This window comes from Monodelphis domestica, chromosome 1 (genome assembly GCF_027887165.1).
Source record: "Monodelphis domestica isolate mMonDom1 chromosome 1, mMonDom1.pri, whole genome shotgun sequence".
In the NCBI taxonomy this organism is placed as follows: Eukaryota; Metazoa; Chordata; class Mammalia; order Didelphimorphia; family Didelphidae; genus Monodelphis; species Monodelphis domestica.
Window position 1 is genome coordinate 241,039,107 of NC_077227.1, and position 15,566 is coordinate 241,054,672.

At 39.9% G+C, this 15,566-nt stretch overlaps 1 protein-coding gene across 10 annotated transcripts in view; it reads right to left on the reverse strand.

Moving 5' to 3' along the window:
- Nucleotides 1-9,844, reverse strand: part of FLRT2 (fibronectin leucine rich transmembrane protein 2) — a 124,707-nt gene extending 114,863 nt beyond the window's left edge. For 2 of the 10 annotated variants that reach the window (XM_056810599.1, XM_056810598.1), the window contains exon 1: nt 9,235-9,793. The gene's annotated coding sequence lies outside the window, so the exon portion shown is untranslated. Of the gene's footprint in view, nt 1-5,672; nt 6,480-9,234 lie in introns of those variants that run through there. The other 8 variants (XM_016425976.2, XM_056810591.1, XM_007472688.3 and 5 more) reach the window with 7 other exon arrangements.
- Nucleotides 9,845-15,566: the final 5,722 nt, after the last annotated feature.

Below are 15,566 nucleotides of genomic sequence, written 5' to 3' on the forward strand. Positions count from 1 at the left end.
CCCAACCAAGAGTCAGGAAACCAAGCTGACTTCTAAAATCTTTTCTGACTCTCAGATTCTATATTATTTTGTCACTGTACTAAGGTTTTAGGCCATCATTTAACCATCCTGATTTCTCAATTTTGACCCACACCTAATTCATAGGATTGGTGTAGGAAGGACACTAGAGCCCATTTTGGAATGGGTAAAACACAAATTAAGTGGAAAGTCTTCTAAATTTCAAGAATCCACAGAGTTTATGAGTTCATACTTATCTTTAGCTTTTCCATTCATTCTTCTACATAGGATCTACCTAACACAAAGAATGTGTTCTTCTGAATGTTTTCATATTTTGTGGATGCCAGTGCAATACCAAGGCTTTCCATCTGTTATTGATCTTTCTCAATACAGATGAACTCACCTCCTTTCCCAGCCAGACATCCTGAGACACTGTCCATCTGCCCTCTCAAACCTTCTTATTTCCTACACACTATAGTTTGATAAATACTAATTGAAGTGCATTATATTTTAAAACCCTTTATCTTCCATTGCTCAGCACAGTTCTTTGCATATAGAAGGTACTTAATAAATGCTAGCTGATTAATAAATTTCCCAGAGGATCACTAGAATCTCAAAGGATCATTAGATTTTCTTCATTCTTCCAAGTTGTTCAACCTGCTTTTATCTAAAATGAGGTGAATGTTTTGATTTTCCCCTTCTAAAACATTTGAGTCTATTATTAATAATCAAAACCACATCATGAATACATGGATCAAATCACAGACAAATGGGCTGAAGAACCATCTGTTTACTCCAGTAGACTGAGACATTACTTGTGAAATAAAGTGACATGAATAGCCAACTGGGCCAAAAAAGGACTCTCCATAATGAACCTATTTTAGGAGGCAGAAGGTCCTAATGCTTTTCATTTAGTCATGTGACCTTTGCTGACTTTTATGGACAATATATTTCTGAGCTGTTTTCAGGAGGACCTATCTACCTTGTTTTAATGATTGCTAAAGGTTAAAATTTCAGTGTTCTGAGGCATAATGGCTTCTATTTACTTTCTGGCCTGCTAAATTTGAGTTTTAAAAACCAAAGCCCTCTAGTTCAAAGGGGAATTTCTTTTATCTATAGTTGAAAATACTAATAAACAGAACTAAAATACACTAAATGGTCCATGAACTGAGGGGATAGGAACACTCTGCCCACATCATTTCACATTTTCCCATGTAAATAACCGGGAAAAAATAGAGGTGGGGAGGACAATATATTGGGGGGTGGAGGAGAACTCTAGTCACAAGAATATCTAATGGCTATCACTAGATTTTTTTATAATAACTGAGGCCTTTAACCCATAACTGTCAAAAATAATTACTCTCATAGTATATCAGTGGAATAGCTGGCCAGTGTTTGAAAATTATGAATGTGGCCTTTTGACTTCTCAAATCATGTAAGGACATTTTCTTTCACCTTCCTGCATGCTGCCACTATAACAATGACACTGTTTCTTGAATGAGGTAAAGGACAACATGAGGCTCTGCATACTTGCATACTTCTGCATAAACTTCATGCCATCCCCCCCCCCCCATTAAATTAGGCTAGAGGCAGCTTTTGAAAAATAAATAAATAATGTGGTTCCAATTCACTGCAAAAGGTGCAAAAGGCTGGTCAGAGGCAGGCCTGCAACCAAAAGGCTCCTTTTAGAAAGATATCTTACAGGACTTTTTCTGCATCATTAACTTTTCTGGGATACTGAACATAACATGATGAATTTCCTTAAGAAAGTAGCCACTGTTTGGTTTAGATTCACTTCAAAGAATCAGAGCAGAAGGAATCAAAGAGCCAAAGACCAGTAGATGTGAAAATCATCAAGGAAAAAGAGTCATGAAGGTTCTAACATATTTTGGCCATCTACTGAAAATACCAAAGATTATTTTTCTAATACAGTGTTTTCACTGTTTTATGCAACTGAAGTAAGTCTCTGTATTCAGCTTAACAGAGGATATTTTTATTACAATATTTGTGTCATAGCTGCTTTTTAAAAAATGAACCTTATTTAAAACCTTGAAAAGGCACTCTGTCTACTAATGGTTCTGGGGGTGCTTTCTTTTTCCTCATGAAAAGAAGACAGTTAATTGGAGGGACGAGGTCACCCATTGCTGAAGAAAGAAGAAAGAAATTAATAGTTCCATCTGTGCCACTCTTAAAAATAATAACCTAACATTTATTTTTAGAAGAAAAATATATTTTCACAAAGCAAATGTAATTTGGGAGGGGTGAAAGAAGAGACTAGGACATAATGATGGCCATTTTCTTTTTCTTTTTAAATTGTTCTACAAAGGTTCTTCTGAGTACAACCTACCCATGGGAAAAGAGAACTCTCCCAAAATTCCATATTCCCAAATACCACCTCATCATAAACCATCTGGTAAATGTCAGATAATAGCATCTATCTACTTAACAAATGAAGTAAACTTTGCCTTTAATTCCATTCAGAATCATGGACTAAACTTGAAACTTCATTTGCATACAATTATAAAAACAAAACTTCATTAATAAACTAGTTTTAAAACTCTCTGGAAAAATCCTTCTATATAAAGGCATCCCTCTCAAACTCCATGTTTTTCTTTGAATTCTTTCACACACAGGTAAAACAGAACTTAAATATATAAATGTTAGTAAGTATCCATACATATGCACATCTACACAAATACATACATACATATGTATGTATGTATTTGTCCTCAGTATGTTTCAAAGTTGTGGAGTCTTTATGTAAGTACTTAGGAGTCATAAAGTTATAACATATTTGACAGGATTATATGCCTAAAATCAGTAATTGTAATCCAATATGTAACTTTTATTAGAACTGAACAGCACTAATGTTTTATTTATGGTGAACATATTATGAATGCAACATGGAATAACCATTTAGTACTTTTTGTATTATAATGTAAGATTTTTAATTCTCTTGTTAAGTATTATTGTTCATACTGAACTATCTAGAAAACTGCAGTTTAGGAAATATAAACACGTATAGAGAGAAAGCATTGAATAGTCTGCTTTCTGCGTAATCCTGGGGAAAGAGGGGAAAAAAAAACAATGATTGTTCACTTCTCACAGATAGAGGTCACTAATGGACTGATTTTGAATCACTGTGGAAGAAGCCACAAAGTTCTAAAACTAATCTAGAGAAAAATGAATTTGAATTGAGATTAAAGAAGAGATGAAATGAGATTATTATACCCAAAAGAATCTCACCTGAATACAAAGAACATGTTGTTTGGCCTTTTCCAACCTTCTAAATTGAAAGTTAGCCACAAAAGAAGTTTAGCAGACTTGCAATGTTTAAATTTCAAATTCTACCTATCACAGAAGTTCTTTTGTAAAGAAAAAGATTGAAAAGTCAAACTTGAACAGATATTCACATTGATTATTTTCTATCTTCTATCCTCTAAGACCTCCCAGGCTTATATATTCTTGATGCTCCCCTGAAACCACCTTATGTAATGTAGCTTCCAATTGGAAAGGTATAAGGTTGCTTTAGGAGATGTGTCTAAATCCTAAATCAAACTATCCATTGGGCCTGGATATAAATTTAGCAGGCAACAGGGCTCAAATTAGATCCAGAGTCAAAGTCAAACTGAGATAAGCTCACATCATCTGAAATACAGTATACCAGGGAAAACCTGGACTTCTTTTCAATGTAGTAGGCTGCCTAGCATGGTGTCATTCAGAAATCTGACTTATGATATTAGAAACATCACCTGAAATATTGAAAACTGTAATGAAACTACTCAAGTGTTTCAGGGTACAGACATTTTACTAGCATTCCATCCACACTAGGCTTGTAATGTGCTCTGCTATGGAGCAACCAGAATGCTCCTACTTAAGAATTGCTTGTACCTGCTATCTGAGATTTAGAATGGTGTTTGAAATTTCGTCTTCAGAACTCCTAGAACCACAGAGATTAATTTCCCCAACCTGACAACATAAGACCACACTGTCATTCTCAATTATTTGAAAAGCCTTACAGATTTGGATCTATTGGAGGCTTTAGAACAAAACCAAAGGAAAAAAAAAGGGGGGGGAGGTAACATTTTTCAGAAGCAAAAACATTCTAAGAAAATAAGCAACTTTAATTTGCATGCATATCTCCTAAATGTGATTATTCCAATATGTTGGTCTCTAGATTCTATGAGCCTCTGATGAATTTTGTTTATCAATAATTTTTAAATCCCAGTTATAACAATACTGGCCTTAAAAATTGATATCCAAACCACAGCAGTCTAATATCAATCTGGGAAAATGCCAGCATTCAATTTATTTGCCTCAAAAAACACTTAGTGGATCCAAAGTTTGCCTTTCTTTTCATTTAAGATTTAATAAAATAAGGTCATTAGGTTAATTCCACAGACAATATTAGACTCTATATCTGAACTAGCCTTCATTAGCTTTTTGTCATGAGAAGTTAGAAGTAATAAATTTAACAATAAGCCTCTGAATGTGTGGGGGTGGAGGCATAAGGGTAGGAGGGTGGCCCCCCACCCCTGCAGCACAATCCATTTCATTTAAGTAATATCCCAGTTGATTTGGAAGCAATCTCTGCTGTTGAAAGAGGGGTTTTTTTGCAAGGCAAATGCAGAACATCTAATCAGCACCTTACACACTATAAAGGCGTTTACACGGATTTGTGTCTTGCACTTTATTAGCTTACTGCAAGCTTTAAAACTGATTTCCCCCACTAAAATTAATTAAGGCTCTAGGTGACTGATTTCCATTTACAAGAGATGACACCTTCTTGAGTTTCCAGGTGAACTACTACTAATAATAGCAGTAATAAATGTGCTTGCTCTAAACATCTTTTTGAGGAGTTCTCATTTTCCTCCCCTAGAAGGATCACCAGCTATTTCCCCCCAGTTCCCCTAAGTGAGGAAGAGATTTGAGAGACATGACAGCATTCTCTCCACTGCCCCCAACCTCAGTACACACAGGAGCACTCAGATTCCCTGAGCTTCCCCAGTGAATATAGCTACTGATGGAGAGAGAATCTGATTCTCTGCACAGTCTCCCCCCCACTCTTTATTTCATTGCAAATTCACGTCACCAATGACTAATGCAAGTCAGTTCTCCCCTCAATGAAAACTCGACTCCAAAGTTCCAATTTTATGAGGGCTGAAGGTGATGGGGAGAGATGGAGAGGGGCACCTACGATTTCAACTTAGAGGGTTGGTAATTTTAAATGTTCACCTCTAGGTACCAATGAAATGAGTGTGAGGGTGGTAGGGTTCAGTCATTTTTAAAGGTTGCTAAAACACAGATGCTATAATCATTTACACCATCTGCCTCAACTGAAAGATACCAAAGCCGTCGGAATCCACATTCAAATTGTCAAATAGGTGCACAGGGCAACAGCTGGACATACGTTCCATCCCTTAGCCTCCGGATCCACCTCCCAACATTTTCGCAGATGGAAAAAAGCTCCAATATTGCCTATAAGGTGATGAATGGCCTTTTGGTCCTAGGAGCAGATCCTTGATCATTAACTTTGCCTCTCTCTGGACTCTCAACAGCAGCTGTAGCTGCCCAGAAAATGCCCTTCTGAGGCAAGGAATGGAGAAGAGAATAAGAGGTTTAGGAAGAGTAGGTTGAATAAGGAGTGGGGGTGGGGATGGGGAGGGTCACTTTACCTGGTAAGGTTCTTGCAGTCCTTTTTCAGCCCTGGTCATAATCCCTCTTTGCGCGTCTCCCTCCCCGGGATCCAAACTTTTGCTCCTGTCTCTGGATCGCGGTGGAGCCTGCGGGTGTCCTGGGTGGGTAGCCAGCGGCTGGGCCGGAGCTTTCGGGAGCTGGAGCCCGAGCCGGAGCCGCTGTGATGGGCGCGCTTCTCCGCACCCCGCGGCTAGTCTCTGCCAGCTCACCGGAGCGCTCCCTTCCCTTCGCTCTCGCCTTCCACCCCTATGAAGCAGCGGCATCGTCCTCCCCCTTCCTCCTCCACCTCCTCCAACGCGCAGCCCAGGGCTCTGGCATCCCACTTTCTCTTCTCTCCTGCCTTCTTGTCACCACCACCACCCCCTCCTTCTGCCCAGCACCCCCACTCCCTACCGGTGCTCTTTGAAAATAAAAAATGCCTCCCCCTTCCCCAAGCCCCCCTCAAAAAAAAAAAAAAAAAAGAAAGAAAGAAAGAAAAAAAAGGAAAACTGGAAAAAAGCAAAGGGGAAAAAATTCAGTCGCAGGATGCTGCTCTCTTGCAGGGGTCTCGTATAGAAGCGAGGAAAGAATCGCGGGAAGAGGCACCAAGACCCAGGACTCGGACAAGTCTCCAGATATCCTACACACGTATGTGGGAGCGAAAGCGTTTGCGTGTGTGTGTGTGTGTATGTATGTGTGTGTGTGTGTGTGTGCACGCGCGCGTGTGTCTCGCTCCAAGTCTTGCGCCTTCTTCAGACCCGGACTGCGAGGCTGATCCTAGCAGTAACGATGCCTCAGATCTGACTATTCCCCGCTAATGTAAGTCGTGCCTCGCCCCCCGCCCCCAAGCCTGACACCCCTGGGAGATGTTTACAGTAATGAATTCAGCTGATAGCCATCTCGCTCCTCTGGCTTGCTCGCTAGCTCTCCCTCCTCCATCCCTTTCCCTCTCCCTCCTGGAGTCCCTCCCACATTTCTAGTTTAAAGAATGCTTGGAAGGCAGGGCTGCAACCCAAGGCTTTCCAAGAGGCAAAGTCAGACTAAGGTTTTTAACCCTGTCTTTCCCTAAAGGAAGATAAAGAGAAGGATTGTTTTTTAACCTAGCTGATAAACCCTCAGCACTACAGAAGTAGATGGCATTTTTTTTCTTTCTTTCTCTCCTCTTCCCCACATTCTCCCAACTCCCAGTAATAAAAACCACTGTCAGATCTCTGAAGGTCACTTTTCCCATTCTGAACAATTCGATGTTACCAAATGAAAAGGATTTACTATTTAGAAGCTCTTGGGAAATGTCCAAAACGTGACATTAGAAAGAAAATCAAGCCTTTCTACAAAGATGGCGTTATTTCAAATAGAAGCAACTTTGATGTGATCCCCCACTCCCTTTCATCCCCCACTGGCGATCTTTCCATCCTCCCATTACCTAACTTATTAAATGCACTCTAATCAGAAATATGACCTAATATTTACGATTATTTTGCAAGCTCCACTGCTTCCAGCTCCACTGCTCCCTGCCCCCCTTCCTCCCATCTCCTCATTCTCCCTTCCTGGAGAAGGACCATTTAATTTGCTAATAGACTATGGTCAGCACGCAGATTTAGCTACAAGGACTTTAAGACTCAGATACCAAACTACTGAAGAAACCAGGAGTTTTATATGCCCAACTCCCCTTTTTTATTGTTTTATACCCCCAAAATGTGACATCTTCTGGAAGCAAGAAACATTGGGTTTAAGAAAAAAAAAAGATCCTTTCTTTTCGTCTCTGGTTTCATTGCAGGTTTCTCTGCCTACAGTAAGTTCCTGTCATGTTTTAACAAGTCAAGAGACAGGCTGATTCTGAACAGAAGAGGGAGAGCGCTCTCGTTCTACAATCCAGACTTCCTATAGAAGCAAACGCTGGTTGGTCTGCATTAGATGTCGCCAGGCACACTGGAGTTGGAAACTCTCAGAAGGAAACTAAGAGATGTGAACAGACTTTAGGCAGAATGAGTAGTCAAGAATGGTAACTCTCACCTCCTTGATGAGAAATGAACTTGCCTCAACCACAGATTAAAGTCTGATCACTAGCCAATACTTTTACCAACAGTTTTTCTCTTTCCCCGGCATTCGGATGGTTTCTCCAAAACTCATGTTTTTTTCAGAGCCTAAGAAATACTAATGCGATTTAGTTAAAAGTCCGATCTGACGCCAAGAATAAAATCCAATTATATGCACGTATGGCTACATGTGTGTTTGTGGCCCACGCCATCAGGTCTTTAAGCTTGCTTCTTCCAAGATTAGGAAGAGGGAAACACAATCCCACTTTGCTTATAAACGCGTTGTATGGAGGATACATGAACTGAAATACTAAAGGAAGGGGAAAAGTTCTGATCCAGGAAGGACAGACATAGAGTGCCATCTTGCTGGGAGGTTCCAGCAGCACCACCAGAAAAATCTAACAGCTTGATTAGCCTAAGCAGCAGCAGCTGCTGCCACCCTAACTGCTAAACCCTACTGAGAACCCGGCAGCTCAAAGAGCTCCAGCCTGGTGTAGTTTCTTTGGCACCCAAGGGGCAGTTACTGTCTTGCCCAGTCCAATCACCCAGTCACCCCGCCCAACTCCTTCCCCCTTGACTTTCCTACCAGCTCCTAACCTCATGACCTTGATCTTCCTTCCAAATGATAAATTATCATTCCCCCCACCCCACCCCCACCGCACGCCCGCCCCAACACACAACTGTCGATCACCTCGGGGATTTTTCCACCCTGCTTCCAGGAGCTAAGAAGGAGGTGCTGGGGGAAGTTTGCCTAGATGTGTACTGTTCCTCCCATTCCCTACTAGTCACCTTTTTCTCTCTGCATATTGACCCACGCGCTGTTTTAGTCTTTTTGTTTGTTTTCTCCAGAACACTACTGCAATGAATTCAGTAGGTCTCAGAATAACTCCCCCTGACACACTCCAAGCAGAGGCCCTAGACTAAGGTCCTTTCCTAGCAGAGAGTTCAGCCTGCCAGTTGGAGGTGGTACTTCTCCAGATAATCACATCAGGTTTTTAGGCAATCACTAAAGTCAAAGTAGAAAGAACCAGCATGGCTGGATCCTCTTAAAGGGCTAATAATCTAAAACAGATTGCATGGAAAAAGAAAAAAAAGCCAGGGTTTGGAGAGTGGAGTTAGAAACTGGAGGTTTTAGAACCAGCCTACAAGAGCAATAATAATAATAATAATTGATGTGGAAAGAGGGGGAAGGACTGATGTCTGTAAGGTAATAGAGAGTCATAACAGAAAACCGAGTGCTGTTTCTATGGCAAGCCACAGGGTTCCGACACCCCAGCTTAAGAATTTAGGGCAAACGGTTGCTAAACTACTTTAAGGTGGTGGATTTGCCGGTTCGGACTTGCACCTGGATGTAGGTAAGATTGCAAATGTAATGCAAACTTGCACCCTTCTCATTTCCCTCCCCAAGCGTTAAGTTAAAACCTGCAGTTTGCTTCGCTCGCCACCCAGTTCAGAAAACAGTTGCCCCCAAATCTGGCAGCAGAGTGTGCCTTTGAAGCGCTGGCTTGACCCTCAGTAACTTCACCTGAGCCTCCAGAGTTCTTTTACCTGCTGGTGAAATCTCCGCGTTATAGTTCATCCAAATCCCACCGGGTCAGGAAGGTGAAAAGAGAAAAAGCTGGTACAGTAGTAGCTGGGCTCCTGCTGCATGGTATTATTTTAAGGATCGCCACCAAGGTCTCCCTTTTCCATCGTTAACAATTGCCACCCTCTTCCCAGAAGTCTTATCAGGCTCCGAGGCTCCGAAGGGAGCGAGCTGCCGAGGTCTTGAGGCTCCTTTCTTTAACCCTGACACTGGAGTGAGGGCTCCCGCAAGCAACAATTGAAGTGGTTAAACGTCTTTTCTCAGAGATTCCGCCCAACCCGACTGAGTGATCTTATCTCTCTAAGATCATTACTCAATGGTGACAATGGGAGATGCCAAACTCTAAAGCGAGGATGACAGATTTCGAACTTGCAGCTACAAGGTACCTAGCCTAAGACAGTTTGCTTCTCCTCCCGCCCCCCTGGCCTTCCCTCCAACTAGGGAGGGAACTAGTTTAACCCTTTGTGCTCCGGAGAGGGAAATGGAGCGGGAAGCATGAACACATAAGGAAACCACACCGGGTGGCTGGCGTGGAAATATGCTTTGCCCACGTGCATTTTGCAATGTTTGCCTTGGTACTTAAGGCCTTAAATGCATACCCTCAGCAGCATAACTTCAGAAGTTAGTTTCACTTATAGGCTATATCATCTAAACAAAAAGCAGCCTTCCCGATCCTTTAAACCTTCTGTTTGGATTTATCAAAAGTTGCCAGGGAAATCCTCACATTCCCTTTTCCCCATCTTCAGTATGTCCCCGAGGGTCTTTCGTCCCCTTTTTTGTAAGTATGCAGTGTGTAATTAGCAGAAAAGTCTCCAAAGCTCATCCCGACTAAAAGTCTTCAGCAACTTCTTTGAGCTGTGTTTTTGTATGTCCTCACTCGCTATTTGTATTGCTCACACAAAAGTTTATGTGCAATCAAAGCTACAAACAGCCCTTCCCGACTCTGTGCCAACTTTTCTTATAAAGGAAGTAATCTGATGAGAAAGATATATATATGCATATATATATATTCTTTTAAATGAGAGGTGGGGGCCATTGGGAGCTGGAGTGAGGGGCAGATTGTACAGGACTGAGGAGATGGAGTGGTTGCTAATATGGACTAAACAAAAGTGGAAGCACAAACAGGAATGACTGCAAAAATAAGCGAGTCACAGAAACGAAAGGAACTGGTCAGCTCGCTTTGGGGTTTAGATCCCTGATATTCAATCCCCCTCCCCCCCCCCCAGCCTTCTGAAACAGTTTTAATAACGAGCACAAAGAGATTCTTGCCTCTGCATCCTACGCGTTATGCATTTTGAAAACAACCTTACACTAAATACTCTCTTGACTCCAGAGAAATTAGTATTATTTTTATGGCTAGAAGGGGGAGGGAAAATAGGAAAGCTAAAGGAAAAGAAGTGCCCCCTAATGCCCCACTAATTACACTGTCACACCTAAGTACACAGGAGAAGATTACCTTTAACACTTGCTCTGGTCAAAACACAAGCATATCAATCGGGTTTTTCAAGCCCTCAACTGAAATAGAGAAAGGTTCCTTTTTTTCAAAGGAACCCATGCAAACAAGTCGGAAGCTTGAACTCAGCAGATCTTTCGGAAACTGGGCGACAAAGAAAGAGATCCGGTGATTTCCCCGGAGCTCACTCATATTTTATCCTAAATTCTCTCCCAGAGACCCATGCCAAGAGAAAGCTTTATAAATCAGCAAATCGCCAAGCAGTGCCCACTGGAGCATTCAAAGCGCCGAGCCGCCTGGCTGCAGAATTCCGTTGCAAATCCATTTAGTTTGCCAAGGTGGCAGCAAAACATAGGTTTAGGCTTCATAGAGGAGGAGAAGCGAATGAACACTGGAGACCACATTTTAAAACATCGGAGAAGTAACCTACTTGAGTTTAAATATCTTTCCTTTTGGACAATGTATGTATATATGTATGCATGCATGTGTGCACGAATGTGTCTGTATCTTATATAGATGTTTGAATTTGTAATCTATGATTCACTGATAGTCTTTCGCTGTTAACTACCTTTGGGGAGGGAATGTAAATGACCAGAGTCCTTGGATTTGCTTTGCTTCTTTAAACTGCTATAAAAGAAATCAGGCTGAAAGGGGGACGCAGATGCATGGTATTTATGTTTTAGATTATCTATGCCCCTAAGTGGTAAAAGCAACATGTTATGAGTCCCTGATCTCTATTAGAGGCCATTAATGCAATTACTTGTCACAGCAAGAGTAGGAAAATGAAATAAGGAAACAGGTACTTTAGGAGTATATATGTGTGTGTATATATATATATTCATACATTTTACACACATACACATTTGTGCATGTATGTATTCAGGCAAAATCCCTCAAGCACAGACAATATTGTGAGTGGGCCAGCAATTGATATTGTGCTAGATTTGGAGGTTGAATTCTAACACAGATACTAAGGCTTGTGACCTCAAGCAAACTACTAAACCTCTCTGTGCCTTAATTGACTCAGTACTTAATATATTCGCATATCCAATGAGGAGTTAAACTGAATAACCTAATATACCTGAATTATAAGTCTACATGTATAATTATGGAAGGATGATGAGAAAAGGTGGATATCATTTGGAGAATTCAAAGAAATCACAAAGTAGATTTAAATAAAGTTTGATGTAGCAATGAACTATTAGCAAAACTGTGATGAATAGATTCATATTCAGAAAGAAAAAATAGATAAACACAAGAAAAACTAGGAAAAAAAAAACAAATGGGTGAGCTGCCAATGTTTATTTTAAAGCATATTTGGATATTCAATTGGTAAATTCAGATCATAACAAAAAATTCAGCACATTAAAGTTATCCTAAGATTTTTAAAAACTGCTTTCAGAAAGGATTAGAATTCTCAAAACAGCAATAAAAGTGTTTTCAGTTTGATTTAAGGTAAAATTTTATTACAACCTTAAGCTCTTTAATTCCCCATACCCCTGCCTTTCTTCACACTCAAGGTTCCTTCCCCAATCTATACTTGGAATATGTCATATCTACATTAGAAAATACTTTGGACAACCACCAGCACTATATCATTATGTCCTAACCTATAAAATACAAGAAACAAAACTGGCATATTGGAGCCCCAAATTTGGATCTCCATTCATTTTACATTATATGTAAGTAACAGAACCCTACAATAGCTCACACTTTTAGATTTACGTAGCACTTTCTTTTATGTCAACCCTGTCAGATAGTTAGTGGAAATAGCACTATCCCCATTTTAGAGACTAGAAAACTGAAGCACAGAAAAGTTAATGCCTTTCAGTGATGCAGTAAAACACCAACCATCTCCTTGATATCGGGGTCTTCCCATGTACCAAGCAACTTTAATATTATTCTCAAAGAGAAAAATTCCTTCTGCTACCGAGACAAGCCCTCATGAAGCATTCTTAATTTTAGGGACATATTTGGTTTGGTTTGGTTCAGTCCAAACCTCTGATTTCATCATTCTAGAGAATTCCCAGAATGAAAACCCTTTCCTCTGATTGTAAACGGCCAGGGTCTGTAACTTCAAATCTTGAGTTGTCTGGAAATAGTTAAGTGACTTGACTTGCCAATAGTCACAGGTCAGGTCTCTATCTACTTTCCTATGCTGCCTCTAAAGAACAGGATAGCTATCATTAAATATTTGAAAAGCTGTCATGTAGAAAAAAGAGGATTATTTTTGTTTTGTTTAGTTTTTAATCTACTTGACACCAAAGGTTAGAGATGGTACCAACGGTATGAAGTTACAAGGTGGAAGATTTCAGCACAATATAAATAACTTTCCTCAATATAAAGAGTTTTGAGTTACCCCAAAATGGAATGAATGTCTTGCCTTTTGAAGTGATCGAACTCTCTGTCACTGAAAAATGTTTACCTAGAAGCTGAATGGTCACTTATTAGGGGTAGTACAGAGGGAACTGGACTCTTACACAGGGATTTGGGTTGTTCTAGATGACCCATTGAGTTTGACATTAAAATGTTTAGGTCAGTCTCAACAGTATCATATTTAGATGAAACTTCCTGATATTGGAGCCCAATTACTTGAAGTCTTTCCTCAGAGGACACACTCCTAAACTATTTAGCTATCTTTGACCAGTCCTGTCTTTTGCTAAGTAGAGCACTAATTGATAAAGACTAGTTAAATCTGTACAAATCCAATCTCACTAGTTGAGAGGAAAATCAGATTTTGCTGACAGTAAGCCCCCACTTCATAAATTAGAATTCTTTCTTGCTGCATTCATTATCATTTTCCCCTTCAGGATAGTGAAAGTAAAGAATGCTGGGTTTGGTGTCAAAAGATGTGGGCTCAAATCAATCTTTTGTCATTTACTACCTGTATGACTTTGGGCAAGTCATATAATCTCTGTTGGCCTCCTATTTCTCAACCTTAAAACAAGAGGAGGACAGCTAGGTGGTACAGTGGATATAGATATAGCATCAGACCTGGAGTCAGGAAAACTCATCTTTCTGAGTTCAAATCTGACCTTAGATACTTACTAATTCTGTGACCCTGGGCAGTTCACTTAACCCTGTTTGCCTCATTTTCTCATCTGTAAAATGAGCTGGATGAAGAAATGACAAACTATTTCAATATCTTTGCCACACAAAAAAAAAAAAAACTCCAAATGCAGTCATAAAGAGTCAGATACAACTAAAAAGTGAATAACAACAACAAATGAATGGGGTGGGATATATTGGGGGCGGGGCTATGATTTCACATTCCCATTCTAGAATTTTGTTTCCTTAATCTCCCAAATCTCAGCCCCACTCTTCCCCCAGCCCCCAGAACTTGAAGATTTCTGTGGAAGTGACTGCTTGATTATCCATCCCCCAAATCCTTGGTTTCTTCACCTTTCAATGAAGGTTACATGATGATTACGAATGAACAAAAAGAAAGGTACATATTGACAGGAAACAAAAGCACTTTAAACCATGGAGATTTCCTCTACATAAACCTGCCATTTGTTAAGCAGCCACTTTCTCTATTCCAAAGGGAAGCTGGCAGGAACTAAAGGCAACCTTTTTCCAATTGAGTTCTAAAGGAATAAGTGAGGGGAACTCCCTTCTTTTGAAGGAGCTTTGGGGTAAAGGGAGGACAAAGGGGGAGGGGGAGACAGAGAAGCCTCATTAAGAAGGAATGAGAGGTTCATTCAAATTTTATCCAGCTCTGGAAGTTACCAATCTAGAAACTGTTACTAACCCTTCAACATCTAACTGATTGTCATTCAGTTTGAAGAATAATTGAAAATCAGGAGGTTTTTTTTTTCTTTTTCCCCCCTACCTTACTCAGGTAACACATTTAAGTTACTTTCTGTATGAGATTCAAAATCAGAATTAAAGCATATACACATTCTCCTATGTGTCTCCACAGACACTCATGAGATAACTCATCTTTACATACAGAGATGTATGACATGTGGTGTAGTCTGTAGTGGAGACAGAGCTGACCTCAGACTTTGGAAGACCTGGATGAGTTGAAGCCTTGAATTTGTCGTATTTTGTCTGTGTGACTTTAGACAATTCACTTCTCTCAGTACATCAAGGAAACTCCAAGACTGTAAGTTGTGGAGAAGGTGCCAAGGTATAGTAGTAAAGGAAGTACCTTACTAAAACTCTCTACCCTAATTTAATAATAGATTAGGTAAGGGAAAACACATGTATGTGTATATACACAGACATATACATTTGCATATATGTTTACATATATAAACATGTTTATAGATAATGAACATATATATACATAGACATTTATTTTTGACTTAGAGCATATGCTCTCTCTATATATATGTATATCTATATATACATATATATATATATATAACTTATATGTGTTTGCATCTGAAGACTTCCAAAATTTAATAGTTTATCAGCTCAAATCTTCTACTTAACAGTGTTTCAGATATTTAAAAATAGTTATTGTAGTGTTTCCTGTGTGGCAGTGTGGGGTAGTGCATAGAGAGCAGAATTTGGAATCAGGACAACCTTCAAGTCCCATATCTGACCCTTAATTATTGTGTGACTTTAAGCATGCCATCTAAACCCCTCAGTTCCCAGGACTATTGTCTAAGGATCTTAGTCATAGATAATCGTAGCTAGCATTTATATTATGGATCATACACTGTGCTAAATGCTTTCCAAATATTATCACTTTGGATCTCACAATAACCCTGTGAAATATATGCTATTATTTTCCTCAATTTACAGTTGAGGAAAATGAAGCAGTCAGTGATTAAGTGACTTGTCCAGAGACACATAGCTAGTGTTGAAG